Below are 10,771 nucleotides of genomic sequence, written 5' to 3' on the forward strand. Positions count from 1 at the left end.
AATATGGAAGAATGGCATGAAAATTTGGGTGGGTAGCTCTACTTATCGACATGTCATATCTGCAAAGGTGGCTCAATTCCCTTTTTTGTGAACACTTCTATCCCCATCTCCTTCTTTCCCTTCATATTTTCTCCTTTTTTTGATACTTTTAGGGCTTTTGAAATCTGCTCATATGTGATCTTAAATTGGACTTTTTCATTATCGAGAAGGTGGAGACTTTTGCTATCCCCTCCTCCATGATGTTGGTGTAGAGCTCGCGGGCTCTCTAGATGTCAACTCTACATGGGGCCATTTGAAAATAGTTGACCAAGTCAGTTTTTCCAAGGCTTCTTCAATGGCCCACTTGCTTGCCAAGTTGTAGGCCTCTCGAGGGATCATGGGGATATTTTCCATGTCCTTGTATGCTGCTTCATAAATCATTGCTCCTTCAAGTTCGAGCCTTTCCTTTTCTATGTAAGTGGATGCCTCCTTGAGAGAGTCTTTGAGAAAAGTAAATGGTGGAATCTGATCGAGATTCTTGTTGCGACTCAATCTCTTCTTGTTGCCGTTAGCTTCTGGTTTCATGTCTCTTGTGGATACATGTTGTATTTCAAAGATTATTCTGAGATTGAAGTGATGCCTTTTCATTAGTCATGTAGCTGACTAGTTGATTAATGCCTCATTTGTTCAAAACTCATGTATAAATGATATAGAATCTCAATCATTTAAAAAATTCAACTTTCATGCAAGACAAAGAAAAAATTGCGTTTTTTTCTCAGACCTATGCCCGGGTGAGTTTTTATAAGCGGTGACTAGATGGGCTTGGTGTTCACTACTTCTATTGGCCCCAAAGTTGATGTGGTGTGATTTGGATAAGAGTTTTAGTTGCAGTCAAGGTTTCAATCATTTGCCTCGAGTATTTGGCTCCATGGTTGATGTAGATGTGATTTTTTCATTTTGGCTTCATAGGATATTCCATGTGCTTCTTTAATCCTGTACCTAATTTCTTTACCTCTGCACTTGCTGACAATATTGGAAAAATTTGCGTATTTTTCCTCTTTTTCCACATTAGACCTCAGTGTGCCATTATACTTGGTGGGTTTGCTTCTTACGTTTCTTAGGGATTATCCCTTCACTTGTATGCTGATTTTGATCATCTTGCCATGGGCTAGGTCAATTTGAGTCACTTGGCCCAGTCTTTAGTTTGCATGGAGGGCTCTACACTATCCCACTAGGTGTGATAGCCTTGGAATGGATCATGATTAGCTAGGATTTGATCTGTACAACTTCAAATTCCACTTTTGGTTGCAGCTTGACTTTGCCAAGAAAAAAATGACTTTTCCCACTTCTTGAATTTGGCTTTTGAACCAGGTGAAATGCATGCCCTACCTTATACTTAGTGTTTATAAGCTAGCTGACTGCTGATGACATTGCACTGTATTTGGAGTTACTTCCACTAGTTGGGCTTAGGGTTAGGGCTTGTGCGTAGAAAATTTGTGTCACAAGGCATCTAAATTCCTCCAAATTTAGTTGATATCCTTTAAGAATGGATATTACCCCTAGTTGGACATGGAGCCAAGTGTGAAACTCCCAACACCACGTGGGTCAAGGAAGTGAGAAAAAAATGCAATTTTTTCTTTGCCTTACACAAAAATTAACTTTTTCACAACCAAGCACTGATGAATTATCATGGAACTCATTGCCAGGTGGACCACGGGGCCACTATGTCCTCCAAAAAAATCCTCTGACTTTGACACATGATCCCTTGGCTTTGTGTGGTGCAATGCACCATTCTCCATTACTTGTAAAAATTTTCTTGAATCTCTTGGTGAGTTCTCAACCCATTTCACCCTTCCATTACTGCTACCTTGAAGTGATTTGGAAGTTTCTTGAGTTAAATGAGATTTTCATCGGGAAAACCTGAAAATCACTTCTTTTATACAAGTTCCTTCAAAGCTGATTGGCTTGATGCCCTAAAGTTTGGGTTCAATCTAACAACTTGCAAAAATCACGATTTTTTGATGTAGGGTATTTCTAGCATACCAAATCTGACTTTCGAAGATGGGAAAGTGTTAGTCTATCTAAAATCGACCCTTGCTTTGATTTGATTGGAAATTGGTTATCCCGACCTGGCATAGTAGTCGTTTTTGGGTTTGGGTCGGCCTAGGTCTAACCTTCTTTTCCCTTGTCGGATTTGACATGCATTGTCATCAAAGAGTATTTGATGAGTAGTGTACTACGTAGGGAACATACATCTCATGTTTGGTGTTGAGTCTCAAAGCATGCAAGGCATGGGATTGCGAGAACAACTGCTCCAAAGTATCTCTCTCTCTCTCTCTCTCTCTCTCTCTCTCTTACACACACACACACACACACACACACACACACACACACACACACACACACACACACACACACACACACACACACACACACACACACACACGCACGCACGCACACACACATTCTTTTTTTTGGGTAAATCGATTGATTAATTTACTAGTGGGAAATCTCAAAGCGAGGAAAACCCACTGAAAGGATCATATACAAGGGAAAAGTACATAACTACTTAGCTGTAGAGAGTAGCTAAAAACATTCATATGAAAGCTAATGTATCTCTAAGGTGATATCACCAACTTCCAAAGCAAACCCTAACGATTGCCTAAGAGAAAGCCTGAAGAGAGAGAATGGATTAGCATGAGTACGATGGAACATGTAAGCATTACGCTAACTCCACAAGATCCAGTAAGCCCAGTATCTGACCCACATAAAGAAGACCGCAAAACGTTGTAGCGTCGGGGAGAAAATACCAAATTCCCAGAACCTTTTATGAAAAACAACCCTAGGAAAATGGAGCCGCATACAAGCCAATACATGGCAAAGGAAATCTCTAGTAATGCAGCAATCCCACAACAATCGACAAATATCCTCTTCTGCAGTCGAGCAACGAATGCAAGAAGAAGAACGAATATGAGGAGCCCGAAGAAAAGTGCCAACGGGAAGCACTCCAAGCAAACATCGCCAAAGAAACAGGCACTCTTTCAAAGGCAAATGGCTTTTCCACAAGGCAAAGAGGAGCCTCCTCCACCAGAGGTCAGATTTGTGCATGTGCCAAAGGGCATTACAATGACCATCAAGCCATGGTTGTGGTAGAAGAAGAGCATAAATTTGACCTGCCAAATGGCCCAATCAAACATGTGATCACCATCACGCAAAGGTGAAACAAGTAAAAAGTCGAGCTGCATGCTTTGAAGCTCTCTCCAAACTGACGGTAATGCATGCCCAACCCAAAACGGCGAGCAGCAAAGGGAAACTCAAAAGTATATCCAGTCTCATCTACCACATCCTAAACCACACAAATTCCATGACTAGAGAGAAAGTAAGCCTGCCGAGGTGAGCGGTCGACCAAAGTAAGAGAAAATGCCCGGCTCCAATGGAGACTTTCCAAACAGATCAAATCACCTTCCTGTCGAGGATTCCATGATAAATGCATCATAACCTCTTTCCAAGCAGATACTAAAGTGGAAGCAAGAGGACATCCAACTAGGAATGTACCCTTCCATCTTGCCAAAAACCACCTCCCATAGAGAGGGTTGCCAATGGCCAAAAGCAGAAGGAACAACGTGCTGACTGAGGAATGCAAACATCAAAGTCCAAGGCTGAATTTGTTGCACAAGAGTAGGCAAAAACATAGCTTTCCTTGCGAGCACATGCGTATGCAAATCCAAGATATTAAGTCCACCAAGAAGTTTAGGAGTGCAAAGCTTCTCCATCGACATCAAGCGTAATCCTTTTTTCAGAGCATGAGTCTGCCACAAATGAGACATAATGTTCGACATAAGAGAATCCAAACATCGGAAGGCCAATGCATCAATGAAAAAAAGAACTAAACATATGCCAACAGGATACTCTGAATAATTCACAGACGAACATGCAAGGGCCAAGTAGATAGCTTCCAGTAATGCAATTTGACATTCAAGGGTTGCATGACCCAATTGACTTTCTCGGAGTGAGTAACATTCCATCCAATTGGATAACCGAAATGCCTAGTGATCACATTTGAAGACACAATCTCACCAGGCCACAACATACTATGCCAATCACAAGAATGGAGAGGCAAAATTTTTGATTTGCAAAAGTTGACTCTAAGCCCAACCGCAATGCCAAAAAGTTCCAAGGCTTCCATAATCCCCTTGACATCCGCCTGCTGATTACGAGGCATAAACAATGAATCGTCGCATCCCGGGATGGTCACTTTTTAGAATGTGTATGATATCACCTGAGTTTACCGGAGAGGATTATTAAAAGACCAAAATGTATACATACAGAGGGGGGTGGGGGTTTTTTAAACGGGCTCACAGTGTAAGTATAGTATGTATTGGGGTATGATTAATTACCTCTTGAACGCACGTGATATAGGGGTCTTTTGATAAGTGACTGCCCATAAGCTTGGCCAATGAATGTAGGACCCGAAGGTAATTGTAGACCATGGAGACGCTGAACAGAGATCAAGTGATCAAGATAAGTTAACAACAGGTGAGTAGCAATAGCATACAATAGAGCACTGAGAACTAAAGCAAAAGACTTTTTTTGGTATTTTGACACTTTATCTATTTACAGAGACCTCAGAGATATATACATATCCCACAAAACTCATACATCTGCTAAAATAAATTTGCATGTAATACTATAAATTATCCTTGATTGAAAATTGTCTGACTCTGATACTGCAACAGGTCGTACAGAGTTCTGGCAGCAGTGAGAAGATACAGGGGCGAGAGAGGCCAAATCTGCAGACCCGCACTTGAACACCAGCTGTCTCCATGTATTGTCTGCACACAGGTTCCAGATTCGCTCTCTGAAATAGTTCGAAAATAGGGAGCTCAGCCTGGGCAGGGCTAACGGCAGAGCAGAGGATAACTTTCGCGCTGAAAGCTGAGGGCCGAAATGCGCAGGCTACATTAACCCTCTCACGTGCAGAGCTCAGGACAGAGTGTGCACGACTCACAATAGACTGCGTAGGGGCACAGTAGGGAAGATCACGCTCACTTCACCACACCACCTCACACACAAACACACACACACACACACACACACACACACACACACACACACACACACACACACACACACACACACACACACACACACACACACACACACACACATTTTGTAGGTAACAGGCAGTAGCCAGATTATCATACAAACTAGTGGCTCTCTAAATATAGAGTGCCTTGAACTCTACCTCCAAGTTTGCTAATAGACACATATATAGACAAGAGAATGTCTGTTCTCGTTGCCCTTAAACAACTATATTACTCTATCCAATCCTTGTCCATTAAGACACTTTGGACTACTTGATACCAACACAAGCTAATCCAACTAAACCTTAGATGACTTGGTTTTGGCCTTTTCTCCACGCCCTTAGGTCAAAATTTTCAAATTGGGATGGTCCAAGAAGCTTTGGATCTTCCTTTTCATAAAGTCTTCTAGTAGGCCCTTCCCTCTTGTATGTATCCAAGAAGGTATGCATTATTGAAGGGTTATATTATTAGATAAATGTGAAAAGAAGAAAATAATTTATATACGGTAGGGTATAGCTGAGATATTAGAAGAAATATACAAATGCTTTTCCCCCAGACAAAAAGAGGCACAATCATTGATACTTGCTTACAGTACTTTCTAATAGTAATGTACATTTATATTACTTCAAAGGTAAATACTAAGGTATGGTAGAAATCTTTTATTCATGAATATGAGTATTATATGAAGTATACTTGTGCGTCAAAAAGTCACAATATAAATCGTTTAATGCCTTTTCCCACTATATACGAGCCACAGCACGACATCCACCCCCTCTGAACCTACACATCCTCCGGTATGTGCCATATTGTCTCTTTGTAAGATCAGCCCTCTTGTACATCTTCCTTGCTTTCTTCTTCACTGGATGATTCCAGAGCTTCATGTTCACTTTGATATTCACCTGTGTTTTTCTCTTCTTCCTCATCAACATCTTCTAGATCATTGTCTCCTCTTCTGTTAAACATTTTGATCCTTTTTCCTGCAATGGGAATCTTTACTTCTGTGCCATCTAGTTCATACAAGCTATAAGTAGCATTTTCATGCACATGCTTTACAACATACGGTCCAAACCATCTTTTTGAGAACTTACGCATGACTGTGTGCTGGTTATCAAGGCTACTATCATACACTAAAACCCAGTCACCTTTGTCAATTTCTTTTCTCCTGAGTCGATGTCGCTTATCAAAGTAGTCCTTGTTTTTCAACCTTTCATTTTTGAGTCATTCTTTTGCAACTTCAATGTCTCTAGGTCTTCTCTCTAGTTGCCTTATACGTAGTGCAAGGAGATCTTCCCTGCGAAGCCCCTCTTGCCAAGGTAGTACATTCCATGTGGGAATTGTATCTTCAATCGGCATCACTGGATTTTGACCAGACATTAGCTCTGCAGGCATGTAGCCAGTTACTGAGCTATGTGTTGTACGATCAGCCCATAAAGCATATGGTAACAGTTTTGGCCACTCACCAACTCTTCCTTCACAAGCCTTGGCCAAAGCTTTGATGATAGGAGGATGCCCTCTTTCACTCTTTCCATTGCCTTCAGGGTTGTAAGCTGTGGTAAGAGAAATCTTGATTCCTAATCTGGTAAAGAACTCCCTTGCTTCCTCAGCATCCAGCTCACCTCTATCTGCAGTGATCTTTCCCACACAACCATAACGGCAAATCACCTCATCAAGAAGGAATTTGCACACAGATTCTGTGGTTTTAGCTCTTAATGCTCTTCCTTCAACCTGATTAGTTAGGTCCTCTCGTGCAAGAACCAAGTATCTCATCTACCAGAGTCCTAAAGGAATTGTGACTAGATCCACAACCCATTTATAGTGCATGGCTAGTGGATATGTAGGGTGAAATCCATCACGATGTCGGACATTTGAATACACTTGACAAGTTACACGACTCTACAAATTGAGATACATCTTTATACATACCCTTCCACCAGTATTTTTCTTTCAACTTGGAGAAGGTTGCCCACACACCCCTGTGTCCAGCCCATAGACTCTCATGAAACTCTTGCATGAGCTTTACTTGAGTCTCTTTTTTACATATAACCCGTTGTGGTGTAGCACCCTTTTGTTTAGGATGCTTCCACAAGTAACCATCCCTCAAAAAGTACCCATATGCTTTCCTGCGTATCCTCCTGAATTCTTGTTCAGACCAATCATCCTGTTTTGCTAGAGTACTCAAATAGCTTCCAATAAGAAGCCAATCACCTTCATAAAGATATTTCAAGAACAATTCAAGTGTATTAGTCATGCAGACATAGTTACCTTTGACATGAGAGATGGAATAGAACTTTGTGCCTACATCATCTCCCTCATCAATCATCTGTGACTCATCTTCATACCTTGCCCTTGATAGCATATCTGCCACTGTATTGTCTTTATCTGCAATGTGCTTGAACTCGGGATTTAAGGACTTAATGTAGGCAATCCACCGCAACATAGCAATGTTTGGCGTTGAGCAGCTTGTAATCATCCCAAGAAGTGGTAGACAATCTGTTTCTACAACCACACATGCACCAATTAGGTACTATTTCCCACTTTTCAAGGATGTAACCATACCCCATAACTCTCTCTTTATCCGTGGATAGTTTCTTTGGCAAGCACTTAGTACCTTTGCTCCAAATCTTACCACATACCTGTGTCCTTCTTTGTCATCTTGCCCTATTGCCCATCCAATCCCTGTAGGACTGGTGTCTACTGCCACAATTACTAGCCTTTGACACTCATAGTCTACCTTTCTCAAAGTGTTTTGCTAACTGGAGCAACTCCTTTAGCTTTTTCATGGATTTTACTTGTGATTCTGTCCATTTAAACTTTTGATTCTTTCTAAGCAGCTGTGATAAAGAGGATCAACTACATGTGCATAATGTGGAATCCAAATAACATAGAAGACACATGCTCCTAGAAACCTTTTAACCTCAGTGATGCTAGTGCATGTTTCTTTCATTCTTTGGATGGCATCTACCTTTGTTGGACAAGGTTTCCTACCATATGGCCCGCACATGTGCCCCACAATGAGCGCTTCTTTGACACCAAACATAGACTTTTTCCCTGACAATGTAAGATTCACTTCTTCCAACATAGACAAAATTTTATCACAATCATTTATGTGATTTACCACAAACCTGCGACATCCCTTGAGATCCAAAGCTTCATCTTTGTCACTTTCTTCACATCCTTTGATAGGCAAATTATCAATGAAAGGCATTGTGATTTGAGGAATAAATTCACGTAAGATCTTATTCATCCCATTCATCATATCTGCAACCGAGTTGGTTGCTCCCTTTGGCAAGGTACACATCCTTACCAAACCCAAAGGTGTCCTCATGGTTGTCAAGTATCTGCTTTCGATTGCAAGCTGAAATTGATCATACCCTGAGTAGAGATCCCCCATTGAGTAGATTGCCCTCCATGCAAACGCCTCTGCAAACTCATCCACAATTGGACTTGTACCTACATTTCTAATTGTCACCTTGTTATCACTGGTTGCATATCTTGGATGAAGTGTAGAGAACCATTCTTCTTTGGAACTGTGAACCACCTATTTGAGTATGGAGCACAAGAAGGCTCCAAGATTCCCATTTTGATTTTCTCATTCAGTAGCTCTACTAACTTTGGCAAATGAGCCTTTGGAACCGGAATAGGCCACATATTCCAAGGCACATGAGGTATTGTGAAAATTACCATAGGAGCTACAATAGAAGGATCAACACATCCTATCTCATGTGGCTCAAATGCAAAAGCCTTACCATTCTTTGAAAACATTTCTTTGAAGCACTTTGTCTCCTCCTGTGTTAGAAACTCCTCGCAACCAATCTGCAACTCTTGAAAAGACTCCTTTGTGAAGGTATGCCCAATCTTTTTAGGATTCTTCAAACTTGGTTGTAAAGAAGCCTGCTCAATCCTTTCCATGTTGTTGGGTGGTAAGGGTGAAGCTACTGGTTTCACCTTCTTTGCTACACTCTTGTATTTAGTTTCAACATGGACTTCTGGGCCAACTGTTTGGGTTTCTTTAAAGGCTTCTATTACTTGATACATTTCCATAGAGCAAACTTACACAACTTCATTTTCAAGATGCAAATTAGACCCCATTATAGCATCAAGCTCACCCATAGTATCTACAAAAGAAACTTGTTCACACAAACCCAAAACATTTTCAGTAGGCTCTAGCAGCCCACTCTTTTTCATGCCTATTTGTACATTATGCACATATTGCCTCTCACATCTCTTCAAATCTTCAAGTTTTGTAAAACATACTGATCCATTCCTTGTTACCAAGGAGCCCGTTGAAAAAGTTTCACCTATTTTTGGATCAAGCGAGACCCTTTTTCTTTCTGTACCACTGCAATCTCGCTTTACAATGGTACTTCGCAAAACCCCATCATTTCTCTATGATCATGAAACTCTTTGCTCACCTTTGGTAGAGGGTGTTCTCTGAGGTTTTCACCATTTCTTTCATGGTTTACACGAACTGTGAGAAATTGGACAGCTCGTTTACCATCTTTGCTACGTATCGTAGCATATGCTAAACCATCATCCATTACCTTTGTTTCCATTCTAACTCCCACAATGTAGGGTTGTCCAAGGATGAGATGATATGAAGATGTATTCTATACAAAGAAGTTTTGGTCAATCTTTACATCACCTATTGTTACCTTCACACCTGGACATGCTGCATACAATTCACCGGATGAATTTTTTGCCACTTTTACCATCCAGCCATGATCTGTGTCCATTGGTCATTTGCACTTGTTGTAGAGACTCTTTGACATTATGTTTATTTCTGAACCATGGTCAATCAAGGCAACAAATGGCTCTTCAAGATCACCTACCTTGACCAAAGTTTCTGTAGTAGCCCTTGCCCAATGACTTCGTGAATAGTAACTCCTAGGAATATCTTCAACTTCTTCATCATCATTTAAGAAATGCACTTGCTTCACTCTCCCACTAGATTGGTAGCATCCTACCACAACTCCATCATCCTCCTTATTTTGCAGCTGCATCCCTTGTGTCTTCGAGGTTTCCCCTTCAACCTATGGAGGAGAAACTTCAGCAAGGGTTTGCCTCTTCCTCTTGATGATGTCAATGATCTCCTCATGGAATTCACGCTTTGCAATGCCAAGAACTTCTCCCAGAGTAAACTCAATCTTGCTATTCAAGATCCTTTCCTCCAAGAATTTCTTTAAATCTGTAGCAACCTCAATATCAGATTGTAGTTTATAAGTTGGGCCTTTTGTCTTACCTTTTGTTGGCTCTTTCTTCTTTCCTGTTGTAGACTCCTCCATGAGGACCTCAGGTGGAGACGCTCCTTGTGTTGAGGGTATTTGGGAAGGCATTGAGTCGCTTCTTCCCCCACTTCTGGAAGCTCTTTTTGATGGTCCTTCATCAACATTCTCTCGTTTGCGCTTCTCTTCTACAATTGCCTCATTTTGTTGGCATTTTGTAATGTAGGCATGCACTGACAATGAGTCCACTAGATCATTCCATCCTGTTTCTAGACGTATGCAATCACCTGCTTCATGTAGAATCTCTTTTGTAAGCTTTCCCTTTTTAGTTAATTGCATGCCATTTGGCCAAATTTGACCATGATGGTCACTTGCCTCTTCATCATTAAGGTGCTCAATTTTTACTCCATAAGTAGCTGCCTCAACTGAAGACCTGGCACGGTTAGTTGCCATATCTTCAACTAAGGTTTGCATTCCCCCCTTCCC

Source organism: Adiantum capillus-veneris, chromosome 4, assembly GCF_014529385.1.
Source record: "Adiantum capillus-veneris isolate H3 chromosome 4, ASM1452938v2, whole genome shotgun sequence".
NCBI classification, from domain to species: Eukaryota; Viridiplantae; Streptophyta; class Polypodiopsida; order Polypodiales; family Pteridaceae; genus Adiantum; species Adiantum capillus-veneris.